Source organism: Phocoena sinus, chromosome 6, assembly GCF_008692025.1.
Source record: "Phocoena sinus isolate mPhoSin1 chromosome 6, mPhoSin1.pri, whole genome shotgun sequence".
In the NCBI taxonomy this organism is placed as follows: domain Eukaryota; kingdom Metazoa; phylum Chordata; class Mammalia; order Artiodactyla; family Phocoenidae; genus Phocoena; species Phocoena sinus.
In genome coordinates this window covers 42,941,400-42,967,982 of record NC_045768.1, presented here as the reverse complement: position 1 = coordinate 42,967,982, position 26,583 = coordinate 42,941,400, and the positions used below count along the sequence as shown (strand labels likewise).

General features: G+C 41.0%; 1 protein-coding gene and 1 pseudogene across 1 annotated transcript in view; one reads left to right on the top strand and one right to left on the bottom strand.

Annotated features, from left to right (window-relative positions):
* The window catches only part of GNA14 (G protein subunit alpha 14), a 202,166-nt gene that overhangs the window by 118,940 nt on the left and 56,643 nt on the right, over nucleotides 1-26,583 (bottom strand). The gene's annotated exons all lie outside the window — the stretch shown is intronic.
* LOC116756167 lies at nucleotides 15,792-15,884 on the top strand (annotated as a pseudogene).

Below are 26,583 nucleotides of genomic sequence, written 5' to 3'. Positions count from 1 at the left end.
AATTTGATGTCTCTTCTAAGGCTGTAATTAAACATATAAAAGAAATTCTGTTGTTACAAGGAAAAAAAGAGGCAAATGAGCTCTCTCTTTTTTGTTCCATCAACACTGGGATGCCTTTGCTGGGATAATAACTAAGGGATAGTCCTCCAAGGTGTGGGTTAGCAAAGGAGAATGATTTGAGGATTATTTTCATTTTACCCCAATGATACAGATAAGTTCTTATAGTCTTTTCTTTGGAATGATGGAGAAAGCAGTATAGAAAAATAATTAAAGCCAAGCACTCCATATGGGGTTGAGTATTGTTTCTTGGAGTAAAGGGACTATCCCTGTTTAATCCGAAATTTGTAATATGCTAGAAAGTTGTCTGACCTTAGGCAAATTACTTAAACTCTCTGAACCTCAGTTTTCTCATCAATTAAGTGGGCAGAATAATACTGTAATAGGCAAGAACAAATCTGATACCATATTAGATCTGTTCCTTTTCCTGTGCTTAGTCATGCTGGCTCTGCACCTTTTGTAAAAGAATGTTGCCTATAGCATGAAATATACAGGATAGCCTAGTCTCAGGGCTCTGACCTTTAAGAGTCCATTCATATGGAGATAAAAAGTTGCAGAACAGAGAATAACATTTGTCTTGTTGGAGGTTTACAGGAACATCATGACCTGACCTACCGTGGACAGATGTGAGAACAAAGGATTCCAACACTAAGAAGTTTGCAACAACAAACCATATCCCTCCCTCACCTTGTCTTTAAAAACGCTTTGCTGGGACTTCTCTGGCGGTCCAATGGTTGAGGACTTCACCTTCCAATGCAGGGGGTGAGCGTTGGACCCCTGGTCAGGGAGCTAAGATCCCACAGTGCCTCGTGGCCAAGGGAACAACGCATAGAGCAGAGGCAGTGTTGAGGCAAATTCAATAAAGGCTTTAAAAATGGCCACATCAGAAAAAAAATTCTTTAAAAAAATAAAAAATAAAATAAAAACGCTTTGCTAAAAGCCTTCGAGGAGTTTGGGGCTTTTGGGAACGAGCCACCCGTCTCCTTGCATGGCCTGCAATAAACCTTTCTCGGCTCCAAACTGCGACGTTTTGGTTTGTTTGGGCTTACTATGCCGTCGGGCACAAGATCTTACGTTCAGTAACAATACCATTCCTATCATCATTTGTTGTGAGAATTAAAAATTGCTTTTAATTCTAGAAAGCAGAATTCAAATATTAATTATTATGATGAGTGATAACTGTGGAAGGAGAGAGGAAGAAGGAAATGTAATGGTTTGGAAGACTGAATGCATTTGCGAGAGAAGGTTAGAAGCAGGAATGATAACCTTTGAGACCAGGACTTGGTGGCATTTCTAATAACAAAGAGGAAGTTAGAAGTGGTGCGTGTATTTGTTTCCTAAGTTGCTGCAACAAAGTGCCACAAACTGGGTGGCTTAAAACAATAGACATTTATTCTCTCACCAGAGGCTCTGAAACAGAATCTGTTCCTTGCTTCTCTCCTAGCTTCTGGTGGTGGCTGACAGTCCTTGACGCTACTTGGTCTGGAGCAGCCTAACTCCAATCTGTGCCTTTGTATTCACATGGCCATCATTCTTCTGTGTGTGTGTACGTGTGTGTGTCCAAATTTAACCCACCTTATAAGGACACCAGTCAGAACGGATTTGGGGCCCACCCTAACCCAGTAGGACCACATCTTGGCTTGATTACATCTGTAAAGACGCTACTTCCAAATAAGCTCACGTTCATAGGTTCCAGATTCATCATGAATTGGGGGAGCACCCTGGTTAACCCAGTGCAGTGCCTGTTTGGGAAAGGTGATCACAGGCTCACACTCAGAGAAACTTGATATAATAATTACTGGTAGGATTTTACAGAAATGAAAAGACTAACAGGGGATTCCTCTATGTTTTCCAAACAGAGCAAACTCTTAATACTTCTAGTATGAAAGGGGAAAGGGCTCTTCTTTCTTTCCACTTGTCTTAGCCATCATTTGGACTGTTTGCAGGATCCTAAAGAATTTTCTCTTTACAGCTTTTCCCCTCCCACTTATTTTGTATGTGAAGCACCTTCCATAACTCAAGTTACTTTATTAGGTGTAACTGTCGGTGAGCAATTAAGTTTCTGCATCAGTGTGGCAACATCACTTTAATGTCATCAGCAGCAACCCCAGAAGTTTAGAGTCAGGGATTGCATTCCCATTTTGTTTGGTCAGCACATTGTTCAGCTTTTATTTTTAATTAAACGTCTTTTGCTGGGGCACACACTCACTAGTTAAACACAAATGTGCCCACAGTCTCTCCCTAGGTCCCACTGCCTTGTATCTGGTCCAGTCACACATTTATGGTACCTGCGGGAGACCTGGAAGCACAAGGATGCCAGCCGTGATCTCCACGATCCCTAAACCCTATGACCCTGAAACTGAGACAGGCTGGGACCTGGGACCCTTTACTGGAGTGCTGCCACCTCAACAAACGTCTCCTCTAGTGACAGAATACAAAGAAACTGTAAGGAACTAAAAATAAACATGAATGTGCAGTTGGGACAAACTATGAACAATAAGATACAAAAAAGCCAAAACCCAGCTGCCACTTCTGAGGTGCCGGGAGCAAAAGCAAGGTACTGCGCGAGATCCCCACACACAGCACCCCCCAGGGGGTGGGCAGATCACCTAAGCCACCCCTCCTGCCTGACCCCTGGACACACCCCTACACTCACCCCATTTAAGGAACCAGTTCGCCCCGTCTCCAGGAGTGAGCAAGGGAACCTGTTACTTGTTTTCGCTCCCTCAAGCGGCAGCAGGAGCCCCAATAAACCCTTGCCTGAATTCCTCTTGTGGCCTCTTCTCAACTTCTATCGATTAAAGAGTCCAAGAACCCAGGTCGGGCACAAAACCAGTCACATGACTTTACTCCATTTCACCCCAAATTCCCTTCCTTAACAGTTAGGGGCTAGCTTTTTCCCTCGTTAACCAGTTGTTTTGTAATTATTCTCAGTTCAGCTTTTATCTCCCCAAAACTCGATTAAAAACAGCTTTGTATTTTGTATCCTCCCACAGTACCCAGCCTCCCAATCTGCACAGAACAGACATTCCAGCGTGTGTTGGCTAAAAACAAAAGGGCCAGCAAAACAACATCCTGCAATTATTCTCACATTCCAGGGCTTGACACAGTGCCACCTTTAGAGTTGACAAAAGAGCTTCCAAACTTTAGAGGGCCTTGCTCTGGCCCTCTTTCACCTCTCCCCATCCAGCGGTGCCATGAGGCCCCAGGGCCAAGGACACATACTTGCTTTTAGTCCGTGTCCTCTCCCCAGCTGCAAGGCCGTGCTCAAGGTACTTGAGATCCTGGAAAGTGGCCCCCCACCCGCTTTCAGGGCCTACACGGGCCCTCCCCAATCCATCCACTTGAGGGTGAGCATGACACAGGTGTGCACATCCCTAGGCCTGAAAGGTAGCCAAGAGACAGATGTGTGTGAGGCGTTGTGGACAAAGCTTGGATGTGCTGGCCTGAGTGCACGCAGAGCCCTTTGCAGTGTGCATGGGAGGTGGTTGTGACCAAGGGACACCAGCCAGGGGCTTCCATTTGTACTCCTGCTCAGGCCCTACAAATGTTAAGTGCCTCCCTGGCTTGACACACACATGGGGTCGAAGAGGTAAATATCCATGGCAAATACTCCTATTTCTCACTTTTACCCAGGATATACTCTCGCAGCCTGGATATATTTTGGTATATAGTGATATCTACCTAGTACAGAAACACCTGATTTTTAGTTATTTGCTGAAAGGATGACAGACTAAAAGAGAGAGTACTTGTTTTCACACAGGGTTTTTAAGAACTGAAGAAAACTTCAAAAGCAGGTAAGAATGGTTCATGCTATTTCCTAAGTATGTTAAGATTCTTCTGAGTTAGCCAGTGCTTCTGGACCAGCCATATCACCCAGGATAACCGGGAGTGATGTCATGGGATCACATTTAAATCAATATCCACCCTGAAATAACCATCATCATCCAGACACGTGCATTATCACAAAATGTATTCGTTAGGTACTACAGTGTGAAATCAATTTGACAATACTAATTAAAAGTGCATTTAAAGTATCTTCGAAGTAGCCATTACATCACACTTTATATATTCTCCTATAATCTAACCCATTATCTACACTTTGAAATCCAAACGGAATCTAATGGGAGACGGAAATGAGCTGGCCTTGGCAGGACTTTTACCAGAGTCAGGCTGTCCACAGGAGAAACAAGATTAGTTATAGGCTATAGTGTGCGTGTTAAAATGGTCACTACCAAGACTTCCCTGGTGGTCCAGTGGTTAAGAATCCACCTTCCAATGCAAGGGACACAGGTTCGATCCCTGGTCGGGGAACTAAGATCCCACATGCTGCGGGGCAACTAAGCCCACACGCCACAACTAGAGAGCCCACATGCTGCAAATACAGAGCCCACGCGCTCTGGAGCCCACCCACTACAACTACTGAGCTCACGCGCCACAAATAGAGAGAAGCTTGTGCGCCACAAGTAGAGAGAAGCCCACGCGCCGCAACAAAGAGCCCGTGAACCACAATGAAAGATCCCATGTGCCATAACCAAGACCCAATGCAGCCAAAAGTAAATAAGTAAATAAATATTTTAATAAATAAATAAATTAATTAATTAAATGGCCACTTCCATACTCACTCTCATACACTGAAAATTTAGTTACATTAGGTCTCAAGATCAGACGTGAGATTTTCTCTTATTGGTATAATATTGTGGGCCTAATTCCTGCTTTAAATCCTCTATGAAATTGAAAATTCAGTTCTGATTTTCCTGATGGAAACAGTGAATATTTCCAAGCAGTCTGCTTAGTTTTCCCCTGCCTTACCCCCATTTGAACATATATGGATGAATGTTTTTCCACGATGGAATGAAGACGAAAAATTTCAACCTCTGGCAGATTAGCTAAGACTTTTCATTATACTTTATGCAGAACTTCTGTGCCTGCAAATCAGCAACCACCCAAATCAAGAGTCCTTGGCTCATGTTTTTGCACAGTTTGATGTACATCCTCTAGCTATTCTTTTCCTCCTCTCCCTCCTCAGTCTTTTTCAAATTCTTAACCTTCTTGGGTTTCTGGAGGATACAATTTTCATTCATCTACTAAGTTTTTACAATCCAAATTCTGTTCTGCAGATAAGCAGGGTTTTAAGTTTCTTTATCCTGATTGTGACATCTGGTCAACCACCAGCTGGCATAAACTCACCTTCTGTCCACTTCAGCCTGCCCTCTTCTCCCATGAAGTACAACTGTGGCAGACATAAGACTAGTCAAGAGATTAGTTCAATTGGGATCTCCTCAGACATATACACATGCTCACCCATTCACCCTTCCAAGTGAGCCCAAATCATTAGGCCATCAGATTCTGAAGCTGTTTCCAAACTGAAGCTGCAGCTCTCTATCATGGGACCCTCCCCTGCTCCTAAAGTCTGGTCGATTCCAGCCCCACAGGAGGAAATATAGTAAAAAATGCATGAAAAGGATTATTCTCCTATCAGATCCAAGCAGCATCTTTAGGAAACAAGAAACAGTAAGAAAAAAAGGGGTTGGTGGCATGTTCTTTGTTTTTCTTAAAAGACAATCATTTTCATCTTCTTGGCATATATGGTAGAAAATATGCACAGTGATTTTAGAATGACAATATTTGCAATACAGCCTTAATACAAAGAAACTGAAGCATTCAGCTATTCCCAAAAAGCTCTAATATAAAACAGAAAGAATCTATAATATCCAGATTCTAGGGGATTATTTATTTATGTGTTTGCTTTTTTTGGTTTATTTTTATGGGGAGTAAGTGGTAAAAAATGAAGGAACTGTGGAGGCTTTGAGAGACTGAGAGATGAGCAAATCTGAGAAAAAAGATTTAGAAATGAAAATAATATGAGAAAAGATGCTCTGAGCATTTTTAGATTCGTAAAACCTTGGGTTTGGGCACAAAACAGAATTTGTTGATGAACCTTCCTAACTAGTGTTGAAAACTGACACTCTTCTTAGTCTTGTACTCTGAGGTATGATACAAGTTACATTAATTGGTAAATTAGGTTATCTTTTTTGTTATGGCATATTAGTTATAATAATTACTTTCTGCTCCTTTAAGAATTCCAAGGTCACCTCACAAAGGATGATTACTCTCTGATACAATAAAGGAAACAAATGAAGACCCAATTCACCCAGCAAGTGGGCAGGAGCCATCTCTTCCACAATGATCTACCATTGTAGCCCTACTTAGCCTTGACACATCAGAGAAACAAGAGCTAATTTAAAAACATTATTTTACCTTAGTTTTTTTTTTTTTTTTTTTAATGCCTCAGACATTTTGGGTGCTTGTAACCAAGTAAAATTAGTCTGGTTAATACTACCATGCCTATAACAATGAGAGTCTAATTTATTTTCCACCTAGCATCAAGCAATGGAAACCTTGCCAGACCATGAAAATGAAACACTGTAATGCAGGCTAACAGGAGAAAAGCAAAAGTAACTCAACCATACATAAAGGTTGCTGTCTGCTGTATCATTATGAAAATCCAGATGAGGACCAATTCCCATTTACCTAGTGATGATGTGACCTTCTGGAAAAACACATCCCAAGAGAAAAGTCCTATCAAGATTCCAAACTAGCTTTATGGAAGCTAACAATCCTCATACATCACTCAGAGGAGCTTCATAAATATTTATCATTGAGGAAATGGTAAAATCCCAATTAGTAGTCTTGCTCTTATTTCCCCTCCTCCAACCTAACTCTTGGATATGGCAAAGCTCCTTACTTTGTACCTCTAAGACTATGCAAGAGACAGAGACAGGGAGAGGGGGAGGCTAGGACTGTTTATGGAGAAACTGTGTGTCCCAGGCACTGCTCCTACCATTTCCATAAATGGCATTTCAATAAACAGTGTTGGGACTAGATCTTAACCATAAGGGAAAAAATCAGATCTGTATGGCACATCAAAATCAATCCCAGACGAATGCAAGATTTATATACAAAAAATTTAAATAATCAATATATGTCAAGAAAGTAAAGGTGAAAATCTGTCCAATATTGCATAGGGGAAATTCAGATTTAAAAATTATAAACAAAATGTAAAATACACCATTAAAACAACATGAAAAAACAAAGGCTTTGCTAGGCAAAAACTGTTCTAACATAACAAAGAATTTATATTCTTCATTGAAAGAGCTATTGCAAATCAATTTTTAAAAGACGACATCAATAGAAGAGAAAACATGGAAAGTACAAAAAGGCAACTCATAAAAAGAAAATACAAGTAGGCATATGAAAAATGTTTCGCCTCACTACAATGAAAGAGTACAAATGAAAACCACGAGGTGCCGTATTTTGTCTATTAGAGGGGCAAATTTGAAAAAACGCCAGTGTTAGTGGGAATATAAGAAAAGAGACCCCCTACTCCAATTTATTCCTGCATTACCTGTGCAGCAATACAAAGCAACACGACAGCTTGGATCAACTTCAAAATGTGTCATGTCATCCAGAAATTCCAATTCTAGGATTTCAGAAGAAATCGTTGGACAAGTAGCCAAATATAAATATAATGGACAGCGATCACAGCATTAAACACAATAGCAAAAAAACCCACAATTAAATGTGCAGTGGTAGGTGATGAAATCAATGAGTTATGGTGACTATACAATGGAAATATTATATAGCTAAGAAAATCAATGTAGATAGATACTTACTGACATGAAATGATGTTTCTAGTACAGTGAACGAAAAAGAAACGCGTAAAACTGGAGGGAGTACAGTAAAGGTGAAGAGGGCTCCCCAGTGCTCAAATTCTAGGTCGGCCACTCACCTCCTGCCTAACCTTGAACCTCAATGACTGACTGTGGAAAATGGGAGTGACAATAGTACGTGCACTTAAACCAGTGCTTAGCCCACAGCAAAACACTCAGTGAGTGTCAGTGTTACTTTAAGGTGAAAGTGATCTGGATTATTCTTATGCTTGCATACACACACACACATACATATACTTGTAAGTCAGAATTATCATCACCAAATGTTAATCACTGGGTAGTACAGATATACTGTTTGTCTTTATTACTTATTCATAAAAGTAAACAAAATTCTATCCACGTTTGGTTATGAGCATCCATGTCTATCAGTTGTCAAATGTTAAACCTAAGAGTTTTTGCTAAAAAAAATTTTAAGTTTTAGTATCAGTTTTACTATCATGAAGAGCAGGGACCCAGTCTGTTCTGTTTCCTCTCTGTTCTCAACGTGAGGGCTTCATATCCTGTAGGCTATTCTAATATTAAAGTTAACGATTTATATGAATTTTAAACTGATACTATTAATGCATCACTGAAAAAAACTTCAGACCCCCAAGATAACTGTGGCAAAATGTTCTCTGACAAGACTTCTGGCTGAAAGGTCTATGTTTATAAAATGAAGAACTGAGCTGCATTATATTTGTTTCCTAAATTTTCAGAAAAAAATGGAAGAATCCTGCTCTAAATTGTTCACAGACATGGAGCTTATTACCCTGTGCTGGAAGCCAAATTGGGATCTCATTTCGACTTTGACAAAGATAAAATCTTACAGCTAAATTACATGTTTTTGTGGCTGATTTTTCTTTTTTAAAATGCAAATGTAAAAGTTGATACCTTTTTTAATCCAACTAACTAGCAAAAATTAAAGTGAGATAATAAAATGTTGATGAATGTCTGGGGAAGTTGAAATTTTCATGCATGGCTGTTGGTAACAATAAATTAGTACAGATGCTTTGGAGAGACTTTGGCAGTATTTTTTTTTTAACTTATTTATTTATTTATGGCTGTGTTGGGTCTTCGTTGCTGCCTGCGGGCTTTCTCTTAGTTGCGGCAAGCAGGGGCTACTCTTCATTGTGGCATGTGGGCTTCTCATTGTGGTGGCTTCTCTTGTTGTGCAGCACAGGCTTTAGGTGCGTAGGCTTCAGTAGTTGTGGCATGCGGGCTCAGTAGTTGTGGCTCATGGGCTCTAGAGCGCAGGCTCAGTAGTCGTGGCACATAGGCTTAGTTGCTCCATGGCATGTGAGATCTTCCCAGACCAGGGATCGAACCCATGTCCCCTGCATTGGAAGGCGGATTCTTAACCACTGCTCCACCAGGGAAGTCCCAGCAGTATTTTTTAAGATAAAAGTATACATATTCTAGATTGGTACTATATGATACTCTGCAATTATTTAATTTCTTAGGCATGATCACTGTATCGTGGTTAATAAGAGAATGACCTTGTTATTAGAAGATCTGTGGTGGAATATTTAGGAGTGAAGTCTAAAACTTTAAAGATTCAGTTTAAAAAAAACTTAAACACATATACATACGTGTGTGTGTATACTGGGTTGGCCAAAAAGTTTGTTCGGTTTTTCCCGTAAGATGGTACTACTAGCACTTCGTTGTCTTTAACTTCATTGGAAAGAATTCTGTTAGACTGTATTGTGACAGCTGTCATATCAGCATGCATTTTAAAAGAACTTATAAAATTGGTGAACGTTTGTAGCCATTTTAATACTGAAAATGGAAGGAAACAAAGCAACATTTTCAGCATATTATGCTTTATTAGTTCAAGAAAGGTAAAAATGCAACTGAAATGCAAAAAAAGATTTGTGCAGTGTATGGAGAAGGTACCGTGACTGATCAAACGTGTCAAAAGTGGTTTGCAAAGTTTCGTGCTGGAAATTTCTTGCTGGACGATGCTCCACAGTCAGGTGAAGTTGATAGTGATCAAATCCAGACATAAATTGAGAACAATCAATGTTATACCACGCGGGAGATAGCCAACATACTCAAAATATCCAAATCAAACACTGAAAATCATTTGCACCACTTGGTTATGTTAATCGCTTTGATGTTTGGGTTCCACATAAGTTAAGCGAAAAAAACCTCTTGACCATGTTTCTGCATGCAATTCTCTATTTAAACGTAATGAAAACGTTCTGTTTTTAAAACAAATTGTGACGGGCGATGAAAAGTGGATATTTTACAGTAATGTGGAACAGAAGAGATCGTGGGACAAGCGGAATGAACCAACACCAGCCATACCAAAGGCCGGTCTTCATCCAAAGAAGGTGATGCTGTGTATATGGTGGGATTGGAAGGGAGTTCTCTATTATGAGCTCCTTCCGGAAAACCCAACAATTAATTCCAACAAGTACTGCTCCCAATTAAACCAAATGAACGTAGCACTCGACGAAAAGTGTCCAGAATTAGTCAAGAGAAAACGCATAATCTTCCATCAGGATAACGCAAGACCACATGTTTCTACCAGGCAAAAAACTGTTACGCCTTGGCTGGGAAGTTCTGATTCATCCTCTGTATTCACCAGACACACTGACCTTCGGATTTCTATTTATTTCGGTCTTTACACAATTCTCTTAATGGAAAAAATTTCAATTCCCTGGAAGGCTGTAAAAGGCACTTGGAACAGTTTTTTGCTCAAAAAGATAAAAAGTTTTAGGAAGATGGAATTATGAACCCAAGGTAATAGTATTAAGGAGGTGGGGCCTTTAGGATGTGCTTAGGTCATAAGGGTTCTACCCTCACAGGATTAGTGTCCTTATAAAAGAGACTCCAGAGAGTTAGATTTTCCCCCTTCCTGCCACGTGAGGACACAATGAAAAGATGTAGTCTACGAACCGGGAAGGAGGCCTTCACCAGATGCAGAATTTGCTGGCACCTTGACCTTGGACTTCCCAGCCTCCAGAACGGTGAAAAGTTTATGTTGTTCATAAGCCATCCAGTCTGCGGTATCCTGTTATAGCAGCCTAAAGGGACTGGTGTTGGGGGCAGGGGGGTGCAGGAGATGAGAAAGCAAATATAGTAAAATTAAATAATTGGATATTTTAGGTTTAAAAAAAAGCAGGTGATGATTGTATGCTCTTTTAACTTTCCTACAGGTTTGAAAATTTTCAAAACAAAAGCGTTGGAGAAAAAAGTACCATATCTTCACGTGCACAAGGCAACATGCAGCACTATTGTTTGTTAATGTGAAGAAGTGAAAACTGCCCCCATGTCCAAAGAAATGTGTATTTGTTGGATAAAATGTTTCATAGCAATGAAAAGGAGTGCTTTTCATTCTACTCTAATGGGATCTAGTGTAGAGTCACATAGATGGATCTTTTCTTTTTTTTTTTTCTCAAGTCTCTTAGTGCAGGCAACCCTCTTTTATTTTTTTAAATAACTTTTTTAACATCTTTATTGGAATATAATTGCTTTACAATGGTGTGTTAGTTCTGCTTTATAACAAAGTGAATCAGCTATACATATACATATATCCCCATATCTCCTCTCTCTTGCGTTTCCCTCCCACCCTCCCTATCCCACCCCTCTAGGTGGTCACAAAGCACCAAGCTGATCTCCCTGTGCTATGCGGCTGCTTCCCACTAGCTATCTATTTTACATGTGGTAGTGTATATATGTCCATGCCACTCTCTCACTTTGTCCCAGCTTACCCTTCCCCCTCCCCATGTCCTCAAGTCCATTCTCTATGTCTGCGTCTTTATTCCTGTCCTGCCCCTAGGGTCTTCAGAACCTTTTTTTTAGATTCCATATATATGTGTTAGCATACGGTATTTGTTTTTCTCTTTCTGACTTACTTCACTCTGTATGACAGTCTCTAGGTCCATCCACCTCACTACAAATAACTCAATTTCGTTTTTTTTTATGGCTGAGTAATATTCCATTGCATATATGTGCCACGTCGTCTTTATCCATTCATCTGTCAATGGACACTTAGGTTGCTTCCATGTCCTGGCTATTGTAAATACAGCTGCAGTGAACATTGTGGTACATGACTCTTTTTGAATTATGGTTTTCTCAGGATATATGCCCAGTAGTGGGATTGCTGGGTCGTATGGTAGTTCTATTTTTAGTTTCTTAAGGAATCTCCATACTGTTCTCCATAGTGGCTGTATCAATTCACATTCCCACCAACAGTGCAAGAGGGTTCCCTTTTCTCCACACCCTCACATAGATGGATCTTATAAAGCAGTGCCGAGTGAAAGATAAATATATAAATCAAAGGAGGTTGCCAAATGAGTCTTACATACCATTTACTTCCACATTCATTTTTAAGTACACACAAAATGTGCTACTTCACAGTTACATAGCTATGAAATATATGGAGAATGGCTTCAAAGAATCCATGGTGGCTACATCCAGATGGATGTTAATGGGAGGGGGGGTAATCATGAGGGAAAAGGAGGGGCCATGACAGAGCTTAAAGATGACACTGATGAAAGCAATCCAATTCTGAGCACTACATCTGGGGAAGGTTTTATTTCTATTTTCTTAACCTAATGGATCAATGTTTTAGAAAGGAAGAGAATGCACTCATCATAAAACTAGTTTGTTCCAGGCCACCACCAAAACATCACAACGCGTCTGCATTTGTGTCAGCAAATCCCAGAGAACCAGCCTTCCGCCTTCTTGCAGCCCAGGCTGGTCACCACCATGTGCGCTGAGTTCCCCACCTTCTCACTCCTAACCAGTCCCAGGTTTCTCAAATCAGAAGCTTGGGTGGAAATTGCCTCCTAAGTAACTAATATGCTACACACACATTCCACAGGTCTCTTTTCTTTTTCATTATGGGAATCAAGCAAGGTCTTCAAGGCCATGACCCTTTAACAGCCCTTCATTTAGACATGGGTTACAGCCAATGTAGAAATAAACCAACGGGATAGGGATGCCCCTTCCCCACAGCCCCTGCCCTGTGTCTGAGGAGGCACGCAATACATGCATATACTGAAGAAATGAACGAATGAAGAAGTGAATGAGAAAGAAAGGAGAAGGGAGAGAGAAAAAAAAGGATGATAGAAGCAGAAAAAGAAGCAACCGACTCAGTGGACTATGTGAGCTGAGAGAACCAGCCACAACTCCCAGACTTATAGCCGAGAGTATAATAATTCTGGCCCACTGGGAACATAACCAGAGCCCGATGTGTATCAGTAAAATCACAGGGAAGGCAGAGAAGACCACCTTGGTCTTCCCGGTGTTTTCACGGACCAGGGCCAAGTACAGACATTCTGCTGAACACTCTCACTCCATAATGACTCAAACAATGTTTCATTAAGAACAAAATATGGGTTAGCAGGAATATGAGTGGCCCACATTAGGGAGCCCTTCTGGGGATGAAACCGTCTTTTCAATGGACTAACCAAAAATATGATGGCAAAACAAGAGCAGGCCTGGAATAAATGATACAATAAATGGTACAAAGAAGTCAGCCAAGTTTAAAACTGTTCTTCCTCCAGTGGCACGAGAGGTGCAGTGGTTCACAGATAATTATTTCATAGGAGAAATGGCACCACAGAAAGGCAGGCTACCTTTCATTTTCATCACTCAACTAGACAATCCCTAATCAAGAATGAAGAGGAAAAAAGACACGTTCTCCAAAAAACCCAGGGTATCATTTGCACAATATTTTACATTAGCAATTAATAATCACATATTTGAGGGGGGAATCAGAGGGACCTTAGGGATTATTCTACCCAACCTCCTCATTTTGCCACGAGCTCAGAAAGCTAAATGCTTCCCTGACGCCTTATAATGATTTAGAACCGCAACATAGGACTCCGACTCCAAGTCTCATAGTTTCCACGTGGCACCACATCACTCCTCCTTTATAATTCTTCAGCCTCTGAAATCTAAGTTTCCCAGTCTCTGAGGCTTCTGTTAGGAAACTATTTTTTTTTTATTATTCTTAAGAAAATTAAGAGTATTTCAACCTAGATTGTAGAGTTCATAATATGGAAGTGTTATTAATACTCTCAGGTGTGGTCATGGTGTTTTGTTTTTATAGAAGAATGTTCTTAATTAAGAAGCAGTAGAGATGCCATGCCATGATGTCTGCAACTAACTTTCAAATGGTTCAGCAAAACAGAATAGATAGATATAGACAGGTAGATAGATAAATATAACAAAATGTTTAAAATTATTGAATTTAGATAGACGAGAAGGGGAGTTCATTATACCATGGCTTTGATGTTTGCATTTTTTAAAATGTTGCATAATAAAAATGAGGAAATGTAGATATGTTTTCAAAACTCATTATTTTAAAGCATTTCCAGTTTTAAGTAATAGACTTCGACTCTGTGCCCAGCTGCTCAGATACCTCATGTGACACAGCAAACCAGGCCTTCCAGGGGAGGGGGTTTATGGGGTTCCCAGATAGTATGTCTAAACCTAATTACAGCAAAAGCATGCCTAGAAAGTGTGTGTAGGGCGTGGTAGAAACCAGGTGAGGCTGTCCACTCAGCGTAGATGAGGAGACCTTGGACCCAGGTGTCCCTGCTTGCTGCTCCTCCCATAAAAGGCTGGGGTGGGGATGGAGACTGGGGCCTGCCTTCTATAGAAAGGCAGAAGAAGCCTACAAAAAACAGAATTCAGACACTCACTACCTTTGTTTTCCTCTGTATTCTAAAGCAACCCCGTGTTTTATCTCCCCTAGGAAGTACCGTTAGTGAAAATGGAAACCCTCCTCCGAGCGTCTGAGCAGGTGGACCTGAAATATCTGGGTCTTGTCCGGTGCTGCCTGCCTTTGCTCTTTCTCTTATCTTGAGGCTGATTTAAAGTCTGTTGCTCTCACCACTTTCACATGAACCAGAAGAAATACTGTCTCTTGGGATTCTTGGCTACGACTCCACAAATTCCTCGGAGCCTCAACTCGTACTGCTCCAGAGAGCTGCCTCAGCCAGAACGATAATTCTCAAATGTTTAGTCTTCCCTCCCAAAGCTTTCACAAATACAAACTTAGATCAGAAATTTTTCAGAGCTTTTACACAAAGATTTAAACAAGCTTCACAAGTGTCACTCTGTACCCATTATAATATATGACATCGTTCCCTCTAGGCCTCTAAAGGCACCTCCATGCAGGGCTGACAGTAAGGATGGCGTGTGGTTAAGCTGATCACACCTGGTCTCATCCAACCCTCTCTGTTGGGTCAAAATACCTTCCCAGACTAGTTGAACAAACTTATTTACTGCGATACAGAAATCCCTCTGTAGAGGCCAGAGATAAGAAATCTTTTAAAGGGGGGAAGGGTGAGGGTGAATCAGAAAAAAACACTATAACATGCCAAGCAAGTGATACCAATATTTCACAGTTCAACAAAATGTTCACCCATCAACAGAGGAAGGGATAAACAAAATGTGGTATCTACATACAATGGAATATCATTCAGCCTTAAAAAGGAAGGCAATTTTGATACACGCTGCACCACAGATGAACCTTAAAAACATTATGCCAAGTGAAATAGGTCAAACACAAAAGGGAAAATATTATATGATTCCACTTATACAAGGTACCTAGCTAGAATAGCAAATTCATAGAAACAGAATGTAGAATAAAGGTTTCCAGGAGCTGGGTTAAGAGGAATGGAGAGTTATTGTTTAACGGGTACAGACTTTCTCTTTGGGATGATGAAAAAGTTCTGTAAATGGATAGTGGTGATGGTTGCCCAATATTGTAAATGTACTTAATGACTGAGTTGTACATCTTAAAATGGTGTACTAAATTTTTATTTTGCGGTATGCGGGCCTCTCACTGTTGTGGCCTCTCCCGTTGTGGAGCACAGGCTCCAGACGCGCAGGCTCAGCGGCCATGGCTCACGGGCCCAGCCGCTCCGCAGCATGTGGGATCTTCCCGGACCAGGTCACGAACCCGTGTCCCCTGCATTGGCAGGCGGACTCTCAACCACTGCGCCACCAGGGAAGCCTGTAAATTTTGTTATATATATTTTATCCCAGTAAAAACTGGTGGTGCTCACTTCTGCAGCACATCTACTAAAATTGGAACAATACGGGCAAGATTAGCAGGATGACACTCAAATTTGTGAAGTATTCCATATTTTTCTAAAAATACTGAATCACTATGAAACTATGAAATCACAGCTGAAACTAATAATAATATTGTAAATCAACTACACTTCAATTTTTAAAAGTATGTTTTATAATAAATGTTTCCTAACACTTAAGTCAATACTTAGCACAAAACTCAGGAAGCTAGGATGTGATTCCATTTTCCTTTAGCTAGCTAACTTATTAGTACACTAACAAACATCAAATCTATATCTTATTTTCCTGTTGTCTAGTTTCTACCAGTCAAAAGGGGCCTTACAGAGGGGTCTTTCTTTCTTAGGAAATCTCTCCTCTTTTGCACTGCTTCATTGTTCACTTTGGGATAAAGCTCAAATGATGCATTGGGTACATACATTTTGGCCAACCCAATATTATTGACTTTCTTTGGAGGATTTCAAAGCTTGATGGACTAGGACATTTTCAACCCACAGTCAAGATTTTAGCCACATGAATTACCCATATATGTATTTAGAAGTAATTCCCTCTAACATCCTATGAGTCTGTAGATGTTTCTGGAATAGCTGCTTATGGGATTTCGTTAGAAAACTTCAGCAGTTGTAAAAAAGTAAAATCATAGGCTAACGTTATGTATTCAGAAAACTCAGAAACCACTGAGTTCAAATAACTGAACAAAATTCGACAGTAGGATCTTGAGATCCAAGAGTGTGAATGGCTTTGTGCTAGGGTCCTCAAGATACACCATCCCTTCTCTCAAGGACACTGTGTGAGTAGGCAAGGCATATAACAACACATCATTTAAATACATTTAGAAAGTAGTGTGTGATTAAGTGCCACATTGAATGCAACAGATAAGTGCTACGGAAAGTCTAGGGAGAAAGGAAGTGTAGAGTCTGAATAGTCCTAACAAGGACGGAGCACCTAAAGTGAGTAAGGGATGAGGGCTAGGAGCAAGGAAGCTACTTGAAGAACACAAATGAAGGGACAGAATCCAAAAGAATTATCACATATGAGGGAGGAGGAGGGCAAAGAAGGGAGCCACGAAGCTAGAGTAAGGCATTTATTCTAGGAAGTAGAAAGTAACAGGAAAAAGGGAGGCAGGAACCTACTGAGGTAGTGAAGAGGGAGTGGTTTGAATGATTGAAACATTCAAACACTAGCATCTGGCAAAAGCCCCAAGTGCCGGAACACACCTATTAGTTACCAAGTTCTGCTGGAAATTTTACAACAAAAAATACCATATTTAAACAACAAGGTCCTACTGTATAGCACAGGAAACTATATTCAATATCCCGTAAACAGGGGCTTCCCTGGTGGCGCAGTGGTTGAGAGTCCGCCTGCCGATGAAGGGGATAGGGGTTCGTGCCCCGGTCCGGGAAGATCCCACATGCCGCGGAGCGGCTGGGCCCGTGAGCCATGGCTGTTGAGCCTGCACGTCTGGAACCTGTGCTCCACAACGGGAGAGGCCACAACAGTGAGAGGCCCACATACCAAAAAAAAAAAAAAAAAAAAAAAAAAAAATCCCGTAAACCAAAATGGGAAAGAATATTAAAAAAAAAAGAATGTCTATATGCGTATAACGGAGTCACTCTGCTGTATAGCAGAGATTGGCACAGCACTGTAAGTCAACTACAGTTCAATTTAAAAAAAAAGGTTTTTTTAATACCATACTTGTGTCTCTTGGGTAGGTGGTGAGTTGAGAGATGACATCAAAATCTACACATGCTTATGACAGTGTGTTTAAAATATTTTTTAAAATGCCATACTTGTTTCATGCTGGATTCAACCTATATTTACAACCATTCTTTTTTTGTTTTTTGCGGTACGCGGGCCTCTCACTGTTGTGGCCTCTCCCATTGTGGAGCACAGGCTCCGGACGTGCAGGCTCAGCGGCCATGGCTCACGGGCCCAGGCGCTCTGCAGCATGTGGGATCTTCCCGGACCGGGGCACGAACCCGTGTCCCCTGCATCGGCAGGCGCCACCTCAACCACTGCACCACCAGGGAAGCCCTACAACCATTCTTGACGTTAAAAGCTAAGTTTTTAAATTGTAAGATCAAATAACTTTATGTTTATAATTTTTGTTTTATTTTTCAAAATGAAAATTCCAATTAAGCCACCCCACCCCCAATATTTAGTATAAAATATTGGGACCCATTCTAATTAGGGTCACTTTAAGTAGTCTTTTTCCTAAATCGACCATTTTCAGATCATGGGGCCTCCTATAGGTCTTAACTAGTTTATTCCAGTCCCAGCCAGAGTTAAAGCCCAATACCAGATTACTAGGCTTCTGGGAGCAAACACTGGTAGCTGTTATCAAATGCCCACCAACCTCAGAGTCTGTATGAAACCAATCAGACATTTGGGTTGTTCACACAAATGCAGTTGCTCAGTGGCAAGGGATTAAAGTATCAAACTCTCACCAGATACTATTGCCCCGCAAATGTCAACCTAGGGACTAAAACCAAACAAGGAAGAGATCTGTGGATCAAGGGGACACCATCGTCTCAACAATGGAATCTAATATAGATCCTTTATTCTCTTCAGAGCTCATGCTATATATTATCATTAGGAGGGAGGCTCTGAATCAGTTTTCTTAGAATGTGAGTCTGTTTCCATGGTGACAAGAGTGTGCTCCTTTAAACCCCGGGACAAATGAATGGAGCATTCAGTAAGTCAGGCAATTTCTGGGTATTTTCAAAGCCTCAGAACAGACAGATAATGGCTCTAAGTCTTACCAAACATTGATTTGTTTTATTTCTAAGTGCAGAGGAGGCCAATGATGGAGAAATATATAAGAACTGCATCCCAAACCAATATTGACCCTGGATCAAGTGTAAAATAAGCCTGATTCTCAGAGGGGCTTATCTTGTCAAATGAAATTACACTGGCTTCACCCTGGCTGGCACTGACATTGTAATTGTCATGCAATCAGGCAGAACACAGCAAAAGGAAAAAAATTTTTTTAACGAGATTTTTCCTATCAATCCAACTGAAGTGGTACTTTCTAAATACCAAGGATGGTTAATCTCCTATTTTCAGATGGTGACGATGCGCTCAAGAATCTAAATAAATAATTTTTTAAAGTCTATATAATCCTTTCCTTTGTGAACTACCTATTAGACAATTTTCTATGGAGTGCAACTTTGGGTCTTGCCACTATATATGTTCGTTTCTTAGAGTTCATGTAGAATTGCTTTAAAGAAAGACCAGCGCTATTTTTTTTTTTTTTTTTTTTTTGTGGTACACGGGCCTCTCACTACTGTGGCCTCTCCCGCTGCAGAGCACAGGCCCCAGACTCACAGTCCCAGCAGCCATGGCTCACGGGCCCAGCCGCTCCACAGCATGTGGGATCTTCCCAGACCAGAACTTGAACCCGTGTACCCTGCATTGGCAGGCTGATTCTTAACCACTGCGCCACCAGGGAAGTCCCTCAAAATAATTTTTAACATGTGTCATACCACACGTATTATTCTGCTGCCATGTTTTCACTTAATAATATGCCTTTGAGCTCTTTCCATGAGGTACTTCTCAGCCTCATTATTTGTAACTGGTCACAGTAGGAACATGGCATAGTTATTTTTAGAAGCCATTCCTCTAAATCCATGCCATCCAATATGGTAGCCACTAGCTACAGGTGGCTATCGAATACTTGAGTGAAGCTGGTATGAGCCAAGATGTGCCGTACGTACAAAATACATGCCAGATTTTGAATACTTACTAAGAAAAAATATATATGTTATCTTGTTAATAATTTTTTAATCTTAATTGTATGTTGAAAGGAAAATATGTTGCATATATTGGATCAAATAAAACATTAAAATCAATTTCACCTGTTTTTACTTTTATTAATGCAATCATTAGAAAACATAAAATTACTTATGTGGCTCACATTATATTTCTATTGAACAGTTCTGTTTTAAAAGATGGGCATTTAGGATATTTGCCGTTCATCTGACATTACAAAGAAAGTGCCCCAGTAGCATTCTTATACATCAGTGGCCCTCAACAGGAAGCAATTTTGCTCCCCTGGGCACATTCGGCAATGTCTGGACACATTTTTGGTTGTCACAACCGGGGTTGCCACTGGCATCTAGTGTGTAGAGGCCAGGGATGCTGCTAAACATCCTACAATGCACAGGACAGCCTCCCAAAACAAAGAATCGTCTGGCCCGAAGTATCAGTAGTGCTAAGGCTGAAGAACCCAGCTATGCATGAATCCTTGTCCACATATGGACGTGTTTCTCAAAGGTAGACCTGAAGTCAAAAAACTGCCTGTGCTTCTGAAACACTGAGACACCACAAAACTGCCCTCCGGAGTGGATATGCCAGTCAGCATATCTCATCAGCAGTGCGTGAAAACACTCAAATTAATCGTAAAAGAACAAATAACCCAACCAAGAAAAGTTCAAAAGGCTTCAAAATGTCCACTCAATATTGTAAGTTCTTACTCTCATCACCAGGAATGACAATACAACTCTAAGTCCCAGAGTTTTAAGTAATATTGGGACCTTTAACCTACTCCCACCCTTTTAAAAACTATCTTCTTTGCTCTCAGAACATAAATCATTTGGGGCCCTAGCATAGTTAATTTATAACTAACTAAACAAGTAACTAGTATATCTCTCTGCTTCTCAAATGTGGCTAAAATTTGAATCTTGGGAGAGTGAAATCTCAAATACTTTGCTAATGTTTAAAAAATAACTTGTATTTATCTTACACCCTCATCCAGAGCCCTAGAGCACTGTCTGTTTTCCCAGCAAATGTCAACCTTGGAATGATCTTCATGTATAGTAACTGATAATACAAGCCGTGTGCCAGGATCAGGTGTTTGTTCTCCAACGTACCATATATTTTTTAGTTAGAAATGATCCTGCCAAACAAGGCCACACATAGAAATACATTACCGATCTTAATCTGTTAATGCAAACGCAGAGGTAACATTGATTTGAAATGCACTGTTCCTATACTTACATTTTACCTACTCTTTTTTAGAAAACAAGATTATTAACCTTCTCCAATTTTCAATTTCCATATTTACAAAAATGCAAACTGTAGCAAACATGGTTCATGTTCCAAGTTCTCCGCATGCCAAGCGTAAGGTACTCTACAGCCATAAAGCTTTTTAGGAGAACTGTGACTCTTATAAGCTTCCTCTGTTATGAACTCCTCATAAAGAACTAATTTTAACTTTCTTCCTGGAGTGAACTTGAATCATGAATTCATTCTCAGTATGAGAGCACACAAAATGAGACAAGCGCTAGAAACAATTACAATTAGTTCTGACTTATCACCATTTCTCCCCCACAGGTTTTTAAAAGTATGTTTTTTGGGGGCAGTTTTCAGAGTTAAAGTATTCAAACTGTAGCCAGCAAGCGCTGTGATGACATTTACCATGTCTTGGTCTAAACTGATACTTATTTTTTGTTTTGTTTTGTTTTTTGCGGTACGCGGGCCTCTCACTGTTGTGGCCACTCCCGTTGCGGAGCACAGGCTCCGGACGCACAGGCTCAGCGGCCATGGCTCACGGGCCCAGCCGCTCCACGGTATGTGGGATCTTCCCGGACCGGAGCATGAACACGTGTCCCCTGCATCGGCAGGCGGACTCCCAACCACTGCGCCACCAGGGAAGCCCCTAAACTGATACTTATTGACTTTCATATTTGGGGCCTAAAAGATTCCAGATAATAAAAGAAAAAAGAAGGGGAGGAAGAGGAGAAAGACAGAGGAAAGGCTGGACTGGAAACTCCTTGAGGAAACAGCATCAGCTAGCATAACTCAAACACATGATTAAAGAATGCAAGATAGGGCTTCCCTGGTGGCGCAGTGGCTGAGAGTCCGCCTGCCAATGCAGGGGACACGGGTTCGTGCCCCGGTCCGGGAGGATCCCACATGCCACGGAGCGGCTGGGCCTGTGGGCCCGGAACCTGTGCTCCGCGGCGGGAGAGGCTACAGCAGTGAGAGGCCCGCGTACCACCAAAAAAAAAAAAAAAAAAGAATGCAAGATAGAATACACACCACTATATATCAAATAGATAACCAACAAGGACCTGTAGAGCACAGGGAACTATACTCAATATTTTGTAGTAATCTATAAGAGAAAAAATCTGAAAAAGAATATATATATGTGTATATAGACATGTGTACTATCTATGTGTATCTGAAACTAACATGATACTGTAAATAAACTATACTTTAACAACAACAAAAAAAAGAATGCAAGACGGAGAAAAATAATTACCCAGGTTCAAAAAAAAGCACACAGGTTAGACTAAGATACCGGTTCAGAAGCACAAATGAGGATCTGGCCAAATAGGGAGTACTGGATAGGCTGGCAGGCGGTAAGGAGAGCCCCAGTCATTCTGAGGAGGCAACACTAACTGTGCCTTCTGGGGGCGCAGCGGTGGGTAGGGATAGTCAAGTCTCTCAGAATCGGTCAGGGGGCCCTTTCTTGTTCTGCCACTGCTCACCCTTGGCAGCCCGCTCAGAGCAGACAGGCCTGCGCCCAGCAAACGCTTTTTGGCTGCCCGGTGGAGGCAGCGAAGATGCAATTGAGACATTAGAGTGGCCCTTCAGCAAGCCTTCATGGGATTCAATTGGTAAACCGAATGTCACACCACTTCTGAGAGCAGCAGAGCGCGCTGCTACTTGAGTCTCGCGGAACTTCACGTCAGACAAGTTTGCCGGTGCACAGGCAGAAAGGGCCTTCCATTTAGCCGAGCCTTGATGAGGAACCCAAGTCCCACATGCCCACTCTTATTTCATTAAAGAGCCCTACTGCTCCAGACGCATCTTAAGCTGAATATCCAGCCTCCTGTATCTCTTTTGCCTGTTGTTTTGTTTTTTTTAATGGGGTCGAGAAAACAAAGTTTCTTCCCCACGGAAGGTGGACTGAACTTACTCATGCCATTAACATCTTCTGAAACATGTCTCAGGCATGCTCTTTTCTTGATCCTGGCAACGAGGTGGTAACTAACAAGAGGGGCCAAGAGGATCATGGTCCTGTTAGCACAGTGGCATTGAGGTCACTGGCACTTGGGTATCTAAAATGGCACAACTGGTAATGGAAATACACACTGCCAGATGTGGCTGGTGCTTTAGCTGCTCCGCCCCCTTGCTGGAGGGGCCAGAATTGTCCTGCCCAACAGGTTTCTTGAGCAGCTACTACGCATCAGGTCCTGTGAAACAGCTGTGAATAAGCTGGAGATGGTCCCTGCTCCCGAAGAGCTTAGAGAATGGCAAGGGAGAGACAACTCAACAGAAGCCACTTCTTTAAGGGAAACAAGTAAATATGTATGCCCTTCATTCCAAAACAATTTCCTCCTCAATTTTAGTCACTTTATTGAGACATAATCTACATACTATAAAGTTTACCCATCTAATGTGTACAATTCAATGGTTTTTAGTATATGTGCTGAGCTGTGCAATCATCACCATAATCTCATATTAGAACATTTTCATTATCCCAAAAAGAAACCTTACACCCATGAGCAGAGATTCCCCATGCCATTACCACGCCAGCCCAGGCAACACTAATCTTTCTGTTTCTGGAGATTTTGTTATTCAGAACACTTCGGGACGGGATCATGTAACATGTGCTCTTTTGTGACTGGCTTCTTTCGATGACCATAATGTTGTCTGAGGTTCATCAATGCTATAGCACACATCAGTACTTCATTCCTTTTTATTGCCAAATAACATTCTATTGTATGGATATGCCTATTTCATGTATCCATTCTTCAGTTAATAGATTGGGTTGTTTCCACTTTTTGGCTATTATGAACATTCATGTGCAAGTTTTTGAATGGACCTAGGTTTCAATTCTCTTGGCTACATACCTAGGAATAGACTTGCTGGGTCATATATTAGCTCCACGTTTAACATTTCGTGGAACTGTCAAAGAGTTTTCTAACATGGCTGCATCTTTTTATATTCCCATTAGCAATGTACGAGTCCTCAAATTTTAATGTTTCTGAATATGGGTACAATTTATAATCCATGTGCATATTTAATATAGTGATCTTTTCCTTACTTTCTTTAATAGCTCTTTCTTATTAAATTAATGGTGTACTTTAAATTAGCGGTATCCTAGAATAAGGGAAATACTGATATAGTAATAATTCACTGAGCCTCAACCAAGTACTAGGCACACCTTGTTTAATGCTCATTTACCCTGTAACAGAGGTATTACCTTGATTTGTAGATGAGGAAACTGAGGTTCAAAAATGGGCCATAATTCCACCATTAAAAAGTCTATAAATAACAAATGCTGGAGAGGGTGTGGAGAAAAGGGAACCCTCCTACACTATTGGTGAGAATGTAAATCGGTACAACCACTATGAAGAACAGTATGGAGGTTCTTCAAAAAATGAAAAATCGAGTTGCCATATTATCCAGCAATTCCACTCCTGGGCATATAGCTGGACAAAACTGTAACTCAAAAAGATACATGCACCCCTATGTTCATAGCAGCACTATTCAATAATAGCCAAGACATGGAAACAACCTAAATGTCCATCGACAGATGAATAGATAAAGTAGATGTGATATCTATCTATCTCACAGTCATAAAAAAAAGAATGAAATAATGCCATTTGCAGCAACATGGATGGACTTAGAGATTATCACACTAAGTGAAGTAAGTCAGAAAGAGAAAGACAAACAGCATATGATATCACTTATATGTGGAACCTAAAATGTAACAAAAATGAACCTATGTACGAAACAGAAACAGACTCACAGACAGAGAACAGACTTGTGGTTGCCAAGGTCAGGGCGGAGAGGGATGGACTGGGAGTTTGGGGTTAGTAGATGAAAACTATTGTATAAAAAATAGATAAACAACAAGGTCCTACTATATAGCACATAGAACTATATTGACTATCCTGTGATAAACCATAATGGAAAAGAGTATAAAAAAGAATGTGTGTGTGTGTGTATCACTTTGCTGCACAGCAGAAATTAACACAACACTGTAAATCAACTATGCTTCAATTGAAATAAAAAGGGCTGGGCTTCCCTGGTGGCGCAGTGGTTAACAATCCGCCTGCCGATGCAGGGGACAAGGGTTCAAGCCCTGGTCGGGGAAGTTCCCACATGCCGCGGAGCAACAAAGCCCGTGAGCCACAACTACTGAGCCTGCGCTCTAGAGCCCGCGAGCCACAACTGCAGAAGCCCGCGTGCCTAGAGCCCACGCTCCACAACAAGAAAAGCCAACGCAATGAGAAGCCCGCGCACCGCAACGCAGAGTAGCCCCCGCTTGCCCCAACTAGAGAAAGCACGCACGCAGCAAGGAAGACCCAACACAGCCAAAAATAAATAAATAAAATAAATAAATAAATGTTTTTAAGAAAAAAAAGAAAAAGGGCCATAATTATATAGCCTCTGCCACTGCACCATTAGAATTAGCATTTGAACTTGGGTTGATTTTCTGCCAAAGTCCAATTTTCCTCTATACCTTCTCACTATTGTTCAAAGATGAGCAACGGATAATATGTACTTTCTATGATTTCACAATCTCTGAGACAGATAAATACATAAATAAATGAATACAAGACAGGCTGTGATAAGTAATCAAAGGAATTCTAAAAGTACTCTGTGTGGCCAGAGATCAAATTTGACAGGAAATATTGGAATCTTGGGATAAGTGGTATTTGAGGTGGGTTTTGTTTGGCAGGTGTGGGTAGAATCAATGCTCTAAGACTGTGCCATCCAATATGGTAGCTATCAGCCACATGCAGCTATTGAGCACTTGAAACATGACTAGTCCAAATTGGGAAGTGCTGTAAAAACACACTGGATTTCAAAGGCTTAGTATTTTAAAAAAAGAGTGTGAAATATCTCATTAATAATGTTTATACTGAGCACATGTTGATAATATAGTGGACATACTGAGTTAAAAATATATTATTACAATTTCACCTATTTATCTTTTTACCTTTTTTTCCTATCTTTTTACTTTTAAAAATACGATTAACAGAACATTAAAATTATCTAGGTGGCTCATATTTTTATTGGACAGTGCAGCTCTAAGAAATAAAGATGGCAGAGAATATGCCGGGATCATCGATTGCTATCACTGAAAAATCCAAGAGGTGTAACAAGAAACAAACTTGAGAAAGAAGGTGAAGGTCTAACTATTTAGGGCTCACGTGCCCTGCAATGCCAAGCAGTTTGAACTTTGGTCTGGATGTAACAGAGAGTCAAAGGTTTTGAAAGGGGAGTGAAGACATCAGGTCTGTGCCTTAGAAGGTGGATGTTGGCAACCCTTAGTCAATAGCATTGACAGAGGTGACCAGACCAAAACCCACCCCACAACTCTCCAAACTCATAAAAATGCTGGATCAAGTGTAATGCCACAAGAATACACAGCCAAACTTGGAAAAGCAGGAAAAGGAATTCCCAGCTGCCATAAACAGAAGCAATTAAATATCAGAGCAATGGGTCAAAAAGCTCAGGTGTGTTGGAACAGGACACAGGCCATTAGATCTGGGGTCTGAGGCTTTCACATCTGTGTGGGGAGAGGAGCCCAGGTCACTGCCCTGCACAAAAAGGGATGAGAAATTAAAACACACGCATAAAACTGGCACTAGAAAAAATCCTGCCAGTGGAGGCAAGGACAGAAGCTTGGACAAGGGAAGTCAGTAAAAAGAAAAGGAGCCAGTGTAGGATCCTGTAAAGACAGAGTGCAGGAAAACTGGGAGATGGTGCTGCCTGGTGAGCAAAGCAAAGGCAG